Below are 13,255 nucleotides of genomic sequence, written 5' to 3' on the forward strand. Positions count from 1 at the left end.
GTGAGCAATCAAGTTTTTATCAAAAAAAAAAATTACAAAATACGTTGTTTAAACAGTGGAAACCAGCTAATTGCATGGAGTTAGGAGCGAGTGTTTTACCAAAGGTTAATTGCTTTTTTTATTCATTTTAATGGCAGAGATCAGATTTCGAGAGTAAACCATAACAAATAAAAACTTTGTGTGTTCAGCTAGAGTTATCATTTTTCCTTCTTCTAATCATAAATAATTAGGTACATAAATTTTGCCACTAGAAACTAATGCTAAAGTATCAAACTGCTTTCAATGTGATACAATATTTTTAAATGAGGAAGCATTTTTCTTCTTCTTCCTAATATTCACTTTTTCACTTTCAATTTTGTCAAAATGTGGCATAATGAACTTATAGTCTTCATAAATCAAACATCATAAACTTGCGTCATGAAACGAAAAAGTTTCCATAAATCATTTTCAATTAGATCCCTTTTTCTTCTCTTTACCATGTAACCAAACATCATCACACCATAATTTGATTTTTTTTCTTCGCTCTGTCCTAGCCCTTTATTCGCATTTAATTACCTCCCTCCTCTAGAAGAGAGTCTATCTTTTGCCAAGCCCAACCTTTGCATCATCCCGAAAAAAAACCCAAAACATCTGATCTTGTCTTTGGAGAAGAGAGTGAGCTTCTTCCGTTTGCCAGCCCGAAGCCGAGTCGAATGGTTGTGTCACCACATCCATCTGTTCCGCAAAGGACACACACACTCGTGGTGGAAAGGAAGCAAGAACGAGAAAAAAAAACTATGCACACACACTCGCACACACCGTTTCGGGGATGAGTCTTGGCGCGCGGCTGTTTTATTAAGCAAACTTTCATCCGGGCTGCGACTGCTGGATGTGTTTGTTCGTTGCAGTAGATCAGAGAAGATGGGTGTGTATGTTTTGGGAAATTACATCGGTTCCCGTTAGACCTTCCGTCGTTGTCGCGGTGTGCGGCGTCTGTGTAGACTAGCTAAGGACTATTTTTTTGGCAATGGTTAGATAGGGTTGTTCCCGGAAGAATATAATTTTTGGAATAATTTAATTTTTATGTTTATTTACTCTGATTTCCATACTTATGGGTAATTAATTCTCTGTCAACTAAAAAAAATGGAAACATTTGCCATGACCTTTCTCCAATTTGCGTGAAATTTTGTTCTAAGGCGTAATTTTTGTCTCTGATCACGAATCCGAGCTCAATTTTCGATATCTCGTGACGGAGCGGTGTTACGAACCCTTCCATTTTTGAACATTTGCAAAAGACGTCTTGTTCAATAATTTGCAGTCGGAATCACGATCACGAACAATACTTTTTTTTCTTTTTCGAGTTCAGTGACCCCATTTTAGTCAAATTTGAATAGTTGATTGCCTATTAAATAATAAAATGCATTTTTTTCAATATGAAATCACTGCAATATTGGCCACCAACCTGGATTTAAAAAAATATATATATCTTTACTGCCCACCATTGAAAAAACGGCTAATATCCACTTTTGGCAAAAACGAGATATCAGCATGTAGAGGTAAAGGATGTTCCAACACATCTCCTGGAACTTGAATTTCACTGAAATAGTGTTTAGATCCGGCTGCCGATGCGAAAAACCAAACGGCTAATATGCCACTCTTATGGGAAATTGCCTTGACGGAGATTTTGTGACAAACACTAAAACGCGTTTTTCTCGGAATACTTGATTTGGCATAATAGGAGTAGTGCGGTGCCTGTGTGGACGCGCAGTCCTGTTTTTTCGTGTTATTTTCCGTCTCTTTTGTGTCGCTGTTCGAGAGCATGGGGTGATTGGCTATTATGCTTTTCGGGACGCGCAGTTCTGTTTTTTTACCTTCTTTTTTTTCATTGTTTTTTCTCCACTCGCGTTCGTTGGCCGATGAGTTTTTTTGTGTTGTTCTCTATTTATAGTTTTCTATAAAAACGTACCTATTTTTTTAGACTAGCAAGTCGTATTACTGGAATAAGCCCTTTCTATATCATTTCAATAATCATTTCAATAAATGAAGCCCTTCCTACATCACCGTAGATCGGAAGGCACGCCGACGGAGAATTTCTGGAGAATCGCGGTCGAATTAATACTATATTTCAATCCCTAGATAGCTATCTTTCCGCAGCCAGCTGCCTAAGATTTTTAAAATTTCAACCGATAAACAAATTGCTTATGGTCGCATCACCTACCACAGTGAATCCTGACCTCATACCCATCTTACTAACCCCTCAAAACTCATGTGATACTTTGTCGGAGACGCAGTCGATTTGGCGGTCCCATCACTCAAGTATCGGACTAACATTCCCATCCACTTCCCCGTGTCTTACCTCTGGTCGTGGCCGGCGTCGGTATTGATCAGCATGATAGGGACCTTTGAAAATTGCGAAGGGGTGATGATTGGTTCCTACTTTTCATCTGTGGTCCACGGAGCAATGTTTGGGGGTCCTGGTCAATAACGAAGTAGCAGCTACGGGTAGACACCAATGCTATGCTATGCTATGCTAATACTTGATTTGGCATAATAGCCGAATTTTCAATTATGGGCAGTTTAGCGTAGTTTAGGGGTCATATGTAAGCGCGACAATCAAAAATAAGACAACGAAAAAAAAATCGTGTTTCGATTACCCGAAGTGATTTTTTCCAAAGCCATCGGATAATCGAGTCTGGACTGTATAGTGTAAAATAGGACGCCCAACTTGATGGCGTACTCATAATTTCACAAAAATGTATTTTCATATAAAATAATAAAAAAATAGTTTCAACAATTGTGCTTATTTTCGTTGGTCAACTGAATGTTTTTTGAAACATATTATTTTATGGGAAATTTAATGTTCTTTGTGAATTTTCCATAACCCAGACGGGTCATATTTTCATTTAAAATAAACATTTTTATTTTTAACTTTCGTGTATTTTCTAATTTTGCCTCCTGTTAAATTAACTTTTTTCCGAATTAATGAGAGTTGGTTTAGAATTTTCCATGTATTTTGAGTGAATATGTTTTAAACGGAATTTGTCGTTTTATGGAAGCATTTCTATATTGGTCTATTATACATTTTATTTAAGTTTATGTTCCTGTTTTACAAATAATTTAACAGTTAAGTTATGTTAGACCATTGAAAAAAATTTTCAAAGTATATGTAGTACCTCCCTTAAAAGTCTTCCCGAAAATTGAAAAGGCACATCATTGTTTTTTAACTTCAAAATTTCATTATAAATAGAAGTCGGCAGTGCGTGGCCGAATGGTAACGCTGTCCGCTTTGTAAGCGGATGATTCTGGGTTCGATTCCCATCTGCTGCAACCTTCCATCGGATGAGGAAGTAAAATGTCGGTCCCGGCCTTGGTTGTTAGGCCGTTAAGTCATTCCAGGTGTAGGAGTCGTTTCCATGCCATAAGTACAAACAACACACCAAACCAAGCCTACTCCGGTGGAATCGCTGGCGGCGGTTGGACTCACAATCCAAAGGTCGTCTGTTCAAACACTGGGGTGGAAGGTTCCTTGGAGTAAAAAGAGGTTTGGGTGCCCTCCCCATTCAAGCCTTCGGACTCCTAGGTTCGAGCAGAAACTTGCAATAGAGACCACAAAAGACCCGGGGGTCGTTAATGTGGATGGTTTGATTTTTTTGATAGAAGTCTAATGAACTGAAAACAATTTCAAATGCATTTTCCTGCGCTGATAATCATATTTGGCTTATTTGGGATTGTCTAAAAATATTTTAAATAGATATTTCAAAAAATAAAGATTGCAAAAAAACTAGATTCGACTGAAATACAATGTAAAACATAGTAATCAAATAATTATATGTTAATTACATGGCGTGATAAAGCCCCTTAAAGTTTGATTTTAACTTTAACAATTATATTTCTCGATTAAAAAAGACCATGATTGTCGATTTCTTTAAAAAATGAAACTATAAGATTCAAGAATAAAATTATTTCAAAAGGGCTTTAAATTGAATATTTTTCCATAATAAAATGTTAGTCTCGAAAGAAAAAAACCTAGAAAAAAAAATGTAAAGAAAAAAATCAGAGTAAGCGAAAAAAATCACAAACGTTTTGCCTTCCTCACTGAGGTAAGGCTATAATCCTGCTCGAAAAATGAACTTTTGAAATACAGCTCGTAGACCTATATTCATGTATACCTATCGACTCAGAATCGAAAACTGAACAAATGTCTGTGTGTGTGTATGTGTGTGTGTGTGTGTGTGTGTGTGTGTGTGTGTGTGTGTGTGTGTGTGTGTGTGTGTGTGTGTGTGTGTGTATGTGTTCAAAATTCTTGCCAAGTTTTCTCAGCACTGGCTGAACCGATTTTGATCAAACCGATTGCATTCGACTTGGTTTAGGGTCCCATACATCGCTATTGAATTGTTTGAAGTTTCGATAAGTAGTTTAAAAGTTATATATAAAAATGTGTTTTCACATTTATCCGGATCTCACTTATATGCATGAAAACTATGTCCGGATCCATCATCCAACCCATCGTTGGTTAGGTAATCAAAAGACCTTTCCAACGAGTCCAAAACATTGAAGATCTGGCAACCCTGTCTCGAGATATGTCCTCTTAAGTGATATTGATGCACTTTTTTGAAGCCGGATCCCACTTAAATGTATGTAAACTATGTCCGGATCCACCATCCAACCCATCGTTGGTTAGGTTATCAAAAAACCTTTCCAACGAGTCCAAAACATTGAAGATCTGGCAACCCTGTCTCGAGATATGTCCACTTAAGTGATATTGATGCACTTTTTTGAAGCCGGATCCCACTTAAATGTATGTAAACTATGTCCGGATCCACCATCCGACCCATCGTTGGTTAGGTTATCGAAAAACCTTTCCAACGAGCTCACAACATTGTTGATCTGGCAACCTTGTCTCGAGTTATGATTACTTAAGTTATATGTGTGTACGTATTTTTCTGGATCTAAAAAAATAGCTGAAATATGTGTCCAAACCACTCATATTACACATTGTTGGTAAAAAGTGAGGAAGGCATCAACCAAGTAGGTGGATTAAGTTAGTTTTGCCTTCCTCACTGAGGTAAGGCTATAATCCTGCTCGAAAAATGAACTTTTGAAATATAGCTCGTAGACCTATATTCATGTATACCTATCGACTCAGAATCGAAAACTGAACAAATGTCTGTGTGTGTGTATGTGTGTGTGTGTGTATGTATGTATGTGTTCAAAATTCTTGCCAAGTTTTCTCAGCACTGGCTGGACCGATTTTGATCAAACCGGTTGCATTCGACTTGGTTTAGGGTCCCATACATCGCTATTGAATTGTTTGAAGTTTCGATAAGTAGTTCAAAAGTTATATATAAAAATGTGTTTTCACATTTATCCGGATCTCACTTATATGCATGAAAACTATGTCCGGATCCATCATCCAACCCATCGTTGGTTAGGTAATCGAAAAACCTTTCCAACGAGTCCAAAACATTGAAGACCTGGCAACCCTGTCTCGAGTTACGACCAATTAAGTGATATTTATGTACTTTTTTAAAGCTGAAGTTACTTAAATGTATGTAAGCGAAGTCCGGATCCACCATCTGACCAATCGTTGGTTAGGTATTCGAAAAACCTTTCCAACGAGTCCAAAACATTGAAGAGCTGGCAACCCTGTCTCGATTTATGATTTCTTAAGTTATATGTGTGTACTTTTTTTTCTGGATTCAAAAAAATTGCTGAAATATGTGTCCAAACCACTCATATTACCCATTGTTGGTAAAAAAGAGGAAGGCATCAACCACATAGGTGGATTAAGTTAGTTTTGTTTATTAACATTGGAAATTGGACCTTTAGTTTCTGAGATACAGGCATCAGAAAATGGGGGACTGTTTGAGTGAGACTTTGAAAATTTAAATTTTCGTGTTTGATGTCCATTCGTTATTGTTCTTAGACAAATGTTTAAGAAATTTTGTGATGTAAATAATCTTCCAGAAAATTCAAATAAAAAATATTAAAAAATATCAAAAATGACACGCAACGAAACTATTTTTAAATTGATGAAAACCTGTTTTGTTAAAAACAAACTATAAAATAAAGGGGTTACTTTTTTTTCATAATTTCTATAAAGCTGGTATTTATTGTATTCGAAGTATTTGTCACCCCTCCCCCTCCCCTCCTTCAAAATCGGTGTAAAAATAAGGGGGCAAAATGATTATTTTCCAAAAATATTCAAAATGTCAATTCAATATTATGATCTGGAACTTTGAACCATGTTAAAATAAACTAGGACATTAACATGGTAGAATCACAGACAAACAGACGTAAATCATTGAACAAATTTAACGAAAATCCATCAATCACAAAAAATGGAAAAAGGTTAGCTAGTAGCTCGATCTGGTGGCCAATACTAGCATTAAGCATCACTGTATATGAGAATTGGTTAGTGTGTGAGTGAACGCGGTCACTCTTGTTGTAGTGAGAGGAGGGAGATTTGTTTACTAACATTTACATTTGTTTACCAACATGTGAGAAGAATGCAAGAAGTTCAAATTCTTAACTCACGCAGACGGTCCACGTCCGCGTCCGATTGCGGCCATGCACTAGGTAAATCTTGCCGAGGAAACATTCGTGTAGGCTGCAGAGGTTGATGGAAAGATGCACCAGTTTGAGGGTGGTTTGGGTATTACTGCGCTGTTTGTGAACAATGCTCACAAATTGGCCATGAGTTTAAATAATAAATTTCTTGGCGTGAGGTTAAGCTACCTTCTCGGCAAGCAATTTAGTCCACTTGCAAGCAACCAAATAATCGTATGAGACCAGGTTGACCTTGTTGTCGACGGTCTATACCTACATCTTCAACCTTACCAGTGGCCAGTTTCTGCCATCCAGCTTTCCTGGAGACCAACATCGGCGATTCGGCGTTGAACGTGAAAAATCATTTATGTACAGAGACAACCTTGTTCAAGATCTAGTTGAAATTTACCAACGCCGACGGATGAAATAACAAAATCAGCTGAATGGGACGGCGTCTCGTTGTTGGAATTGCCTAAGAATCTTCCGATGTTCAGAACACCGGAATCGTTACTCGTAGCTTCCGGCATTTCTTCGTCCAGTGGCTCGTGTCGGTCTAGCAGTAGACTTCCGCAGTTCGCATCCGGCATATCTTCATCCTGTAGCTCGTGTTTTGTGATAAAACTTTCAAACCAATCCGGCGTCTCTTCTTCTAACGGTTCGGCCGGGAAGGATTGAGGATTATCTAAATGCTCAACAGACCATTCAGCGGAATCCACACCCGGAGGCGGGTCCGGATCCAAAAATTCCACCGACCAATCTTCTCCAAACTGGTCCATCCTCACACTCAAGTAGCAGCAGAAAAAAAAAACAAAACTTTTGGCGCGCTAGCTTAAACGTCATTTGAAAGTGTGCCTTGATTGCAGCGCCATCCTATTCTGGTGGATAAACCGAGAACTAAGTTTAAAATTAAATCAGCCGTTATATTCCTGATTGATGGAATTAAAAAGAGATTTACGTCTGTTTGTCTGTGGTAGAATGTTTCTATCTTTAAACATTATTATTTGCAGGAAATTAGAGTATTACAATGGTCTACCCTATGTTGCCAATTTTGAACTCATCCCCACTTTCACATTACCCTACAGAACCGGGAACAAACATTCCCAAGGCGCTCCTCCAAGTTGAAGAGCCTCATCCTGAGTAGCACAAATTGGCAACATAAGGGCACCCTCCAATACCGCACACACTAGACGATACTATTTCTCTCTGTTGTATAACACACATCATCCAACCTCCGCGACACAGCATCGAAAAGATCAGAGGAAAGTTTGTTCCTGCCGGAGGCAACACGTGCCACGTGGCTTGTTACGGGATAACTCATGCCACACGCGCCTCAACCTCGATTGGCAGCCAAAGGGAGAAAGGTTGAGGAAAAGTACGAGTGTGTCGACGACCGCCAAATTGATCGGGAGGAGCATATGCTTCCAGACAAGGAACCCAAAACAAACAACAAACGCATGCTGCAGCGACAGCCCAGAAACGCCCAGTCGGTGAACTGGGAGCAGAAGTTGGCTAAATTGAAGCACCTTTGCATCCGCTACCGCACTGCTGACTGTGCAGATCTTGCTGCAGAAGAATCAGCTGGTTGTAAGGTGATACGTCGAGCGCAACGTTACGCGATGGCATCAGTTTTGACCTCGTTAGAGCAGTTGCGTTTTGGTGACACCTTGTCGGAAATGAAACTTGAAACGCATTCGTGGTCGTCAATCAATCAGGCTTTATCTTTATTTTTTTTTTAGGAATTGTTAAACTTATTTTTTTTTCATATAATTGTTTGTAATGACATTATTCTAAATTAAATAACATTCTAAGCTGAATAAAACATTAAATCTTAAAAGTTGCACCAAAAATTAATTTACGAGTGATTTTCCCAGCAAGAAGATATGATCTGGGTAACGGTAGCCAAAGTTATGCACAAAAAACTAAACCACACGCTCTCTTTTTATTCGCAAAAAATGCGCTTGTGCCAGCATAAATCTCACGCTGGATGGCCTTGGGCATCGGAACATCTGTGCAAATATTACATAAACGGTCTGAAAAATTGTACATTTTACGTTCCCCAAGCCACAGAGCCGCCACCGAACGAAGGGAACATCATCGAGAGTGTTCCCATATTGTGTGGTGCTCGTGAGCTGGTTACCTGGGCTGCATGATTTATGCAACATTCTATTCGAGCTCCCTCCCAGGAGCCTGCGAGTTGAGTATGCGCTCTCAAATATGTCTCTCGCCGCAAGCTCACGTGTGAGCGCGCGATCGTTTTCTTTGTGGTTGCACTCGCAAGTGTACGCCAAGGTGCCAACATAATGTACTGACTCTACGATACAGTTGCTGCTGAAGATTATGGTGCATCCTAACTATTCAATCATTTAGTATTTATATACTAAATATTATTTTTTTCTGTTAAATCGTGATGGTTACAAACATTCCTTATGTTTGTACATCAAAATATAAGTAATTGTCTGCTCTATAATTTTGAAGAACAACTCTAAAAAATAATCCTAAAAAGTTACAAAACCACGAAATTTTAAGTGAAAATTTTTGTTCCAAATGAAAAAAAAAACCCTTCTAGTTTATTGCAGATTCGAAATGCATATAGGTTTTTTTTCCAAACTTTTTTTCGTAAAATTGCGATAACTCGTGATGTTTACATTCAAACCCCTTATGTTTATTTAAATCAAATTTTTTGTAATTGTCTGCTCTACAACTTTGCAGAACATTATTACTATCTAAAAAATAACCCTGCAAAGTTAGAAAAAAAAACACGAAATATTAAAATGAAAATTTTTGTTATAAATGAAAAGTGCATTAAATTTCCCATAAACTGACATGTTCCAAAAAAATTTACAGTTGAGTAACGGAAAATGGCAGAGTTTTTAAAACTTTTTTAGTGTTTTTTTTGATGAAAAATACGTTTTTTTTTTCGAAATTCTGAGTACGCCATCAAATCAATTTTACATAAAAGTCCCTTTGACATCAGATTTCTATCTCATCACCGTTTCAGGCTACAAATTATTGAAAACACCTCTTTTTTTGTATGATGAAAATTGAAAGGAGTCGAACCAACCCTCCGTCACGAAATATCAAAAAACAGACCTCGGATTCGTGATCAGGGACAAAAGTTACCCCTTAGGACAAAGTTTCACGCAAATCGAAGAGGGGTCGGGGCAACCGCTGTGTGAGTTGGCAGAGAATTACCCATAGTTTTTTTTTAATTTACTCACTGCATATCGCTTCGCTTCGCTAGGAGACCGTGTTTTAGCGGATTACGTCCCGTTGAACTGCATAACCAGGAGGTCTCGGGACCAAAGCCTATGCCTGAAAATATTTTTACCGGATTCCTCGGAAAATTTTACATTATATATGTTTTGAATGTTCCGAGGTAAGATTTTTTTCACAATAAATACTGTGTTTTTCGACGCGCCTTGCGCATAAACAGGAAAATGATGAAAACGGGAAAAAACTACTTTTTTTGCTAAAACTGCGATAACTTTAAAATTTAAGCGATGACCTATACATTAGACTGGCTCGTCGTTATATGGAAATGTTAAAAAAATATCAAATCAAACCAGAACAAAGTTTTTTTGATGCCTTTTGGGCACCCTAAAGTTTGAGAGCGATTAGTAGCGTCCACACTTTGCGCATTGTATTTTAATTTTGCATGGGAATGAATTTGGAAAAAAAAAATCTTTTTGCATTTTGATTGTTATCATTTTTATTTTTCACTAAATTTTTCAAACCAACAAAATAGCGTTTAAATTAAGAAAATTTTCTAAAACTTTCCTGAAGAATGTATTGTGCTTGCTCATGTCAAAAGATACAGCGTTCTCAAAACTGGTCTTAAACGTGTTTTATGCTCGGAAAAAGAGGGTTTTCCATACTACTCGATAGCAAATGTCTTGGTGGTTTTATGTAAATCAATGTTCAGGAAAAAAGTTACGAGGTACATCAAAAAATGTAAATAATAATCACTATTTATGGATATCGAAAACAAAAAAATCACTGACAGGATAACTCTTCCAACAAATATTCAACGATTATAAAAATCTATTACTTGGAACTAAACATGCGCATTTTGTCTAAAACTTTGTACAAAAATTAAAAGTGTCTGAGAATGTTGATCCTTAGGCAAACTATTTTGATATTGTTGCAAATTATCGTTGAACAAATCTCAAGATTTTAGGATAGGACAGGATTTCAAGATAAAAAAATATCCGTAACCTAGAAAATATTTATCCTGTGGATTTATGTTTTCATTCAATTCTAAGTTTTTTTCATATATTTTCATGGAGGCGCACGACCATTCATAAAGCTTCGTTTTAGGTGAAGATGCAAGAAGTATCACGCGCCTCCTTTTAAATATATATAAAAAAAATAAAATTAAAATAAATCCAAAATTCCGAGGTAAAATATTTTCTAGGTCACGGATATTTGAAAAGGACCTCTTAAGCGTTCTTACCACGAAGATTTTTTTAGATACATTGATTTGTAATAAAAAAACTTCTTCAGCCTTGGCGTGATGTCCATGTGCGTCTTAAAAATTTCAATGGAGATTTAAAAAATTGTTTCGTTTAAAATTGTTATTTAAAAATACAAGGTAACTCTGATAGTCACTGTGCTTCTTCTAAATGTCAACTAAAAAATGAGCAAATTAAATTTATATGTTAAATTAATCATTAAGGCCAGATTTCTTTTAATGATCATTAAAAAAATAACAATTTAATATTTTAGCTTTTAATCAATTGAATGAAAATTTGAGGTTGAGTAAATAAATCCAAATTTACTTACAAATTGTTCTTTTGAAAATGCCTTGAAAACTGGCGTTTTTTTATTTCTGTTTCAATAACGTCTAAAACTAGTAAAACTAGAAACCTTTTTTCCAGGTTTTTCAACTTAAAGAGTTTTTAAATAATCCTATTTATCAATGTTTTCGAAATAAGAGTAAACTAACTTTTGAAATATTTAAAAATATGTGGAGTCGGAGCCAACCATTTTTTGAAAGCTGGAGTCGGAGTTGGAGTCGGAGTCGGAGTCGGCTAGAGTTGGTGGGTCGGAGTTGGAGTTGGAGTCGGAGTCGGTTGGATCTGAAAGCCGGAGCCGGAGTCGGAGTCGGAGTCGGCTAATCCCAGAAAGCCGGAGTCGGAGTCGGAATCGGAGTCGCTTGAAATATGACCCGACTCCGCAGCCCTGGTTATATCTTTGTTGCAGGAATCCGACAGGAAGCTGCTCTGAATCGTGGTGTAAGTAAAGCACTTTCAACAATAGCAATGGAGGATCAATCAAATTAAAGGAAAAATCCGAATCGACCGGAAAAATAGGAGGCCGAGAATCGGGAATGTTTAGGAAACCACGCGGAAGGAACATGATTCAAAGACCCCACGTAAAAAAATCCGTCGACAATTCGCATAACTTAGTCGAGTCTAGTCGGGTGGTTTTGGCCGACCGGGCAACATACTTCTGTGTAATCTTTACATAAGCGTCTGGTGGAAAATCAGTTGTCGAAATCGGCCAACGGAATCGGTTATAAAAACAACCGATTTTTTTCCAATTTAGTCTGTGAAAAAAAAAAAAAAAGAAAATCTGACTCAACCCGAATTAGTCGGTCTATTCGTAGGCAACAAAAATCTTACTCCTAACGCATCCCGATTAAATCGGCAACTGGTTGGTTGTTTTTGATTACCCGATTTCGTAGGGTGTTTCGGCAGGTCGAGAACTGTAATTTTTTTTACGGGGGAGCCCTGGACGTACGTCAAAACTTGAGCTGTTGTTGGAGTCAGACTCAGAGTTGCTGGAGTTAGGCAATTTTGGATCGCTTGAGTCGGTGCTGGAATTGGAGTCTATAGAAGCTGAAGTCGTAGATGCATCAAAAACTACACAGCTAAAAAAGTAGTAATCCAGCTGCATGTAAAAGGCCTGCGAGTAAAACAAATATTGAATTATATTATGCAATTTTATGTAATTTTACACCCTGAAATATGTAGCCCATCAGTATGAGAAACCTACTTGATAGTCCTAACTGTTGGTGCTGGGTTTAAATCCCGTCGGTTGCAACTTTTTTTTTGTGTTTGCGAAAATTGTTCGTGCAGTGAGTAATATTAAGTGTTTATTTTGACGAAGGTAATGTGCATGCTTTTGCATGCGATTTTACCATCGGGTTTTTTGTTGTGTACGCGACTTCGAAGCTCTGCAATTTAGTATCATATTTTGGCCTCCACTGTACTCGTGACGCCACGGCACACAATGCAGGTGAGAGGAAAATCATTCTTCTGGTCTGGAGGCCAAAGATGAGTTACCTAGACACACATGCTGCAATGCAATGCAAAACAAAAAAAAAAAAATGAATGAAAAAAAGAAACATAACCTGCAAACAGAATAACTGTAATGGTTTGTGGTGGAAAATCATATCATGGAATTTGCTGATGCTGGTCGGTTGCTGGCTGAGTGAGCGACTAGCGAAAGGAACACGTACGATTTGAATGAGGACTTGGGGTTCATGCTGGCTGACTTGGCGGATGATGAAATTTCCCTCCGTGGTGAACACGTGTGCCAAAATGCAACAGTTATGATTTAACGCTTGGGGGGATTGTCGTAGGGACTATGGTTAACCAGTCAAGTATAGCCGAGAAATTGAAGGATGTTTGTGAAATGGGATTATTACTTTTAGTGAAATACATAGCAAATCCAACCTAATCAACAAATTACAAATCATTACCCAGAGACCACAAAAGCTAAA

The sequence above is a fragment of the Culex pipiens genome, chromosome 2 (assembly GCF_016801865.2).
Source record: "Culex pipiens pallens isolate TS chromosome 2, TS_CPP_V2, whole genome shotgun sequence".
In the NCBI taxonomy this organism is placed as follows: domain Eukaryota; kingdom Metazoa; phylum Arthropoda; class Insecta; order Diptera; family Culicidae; genus Culex; species Culex pipiens.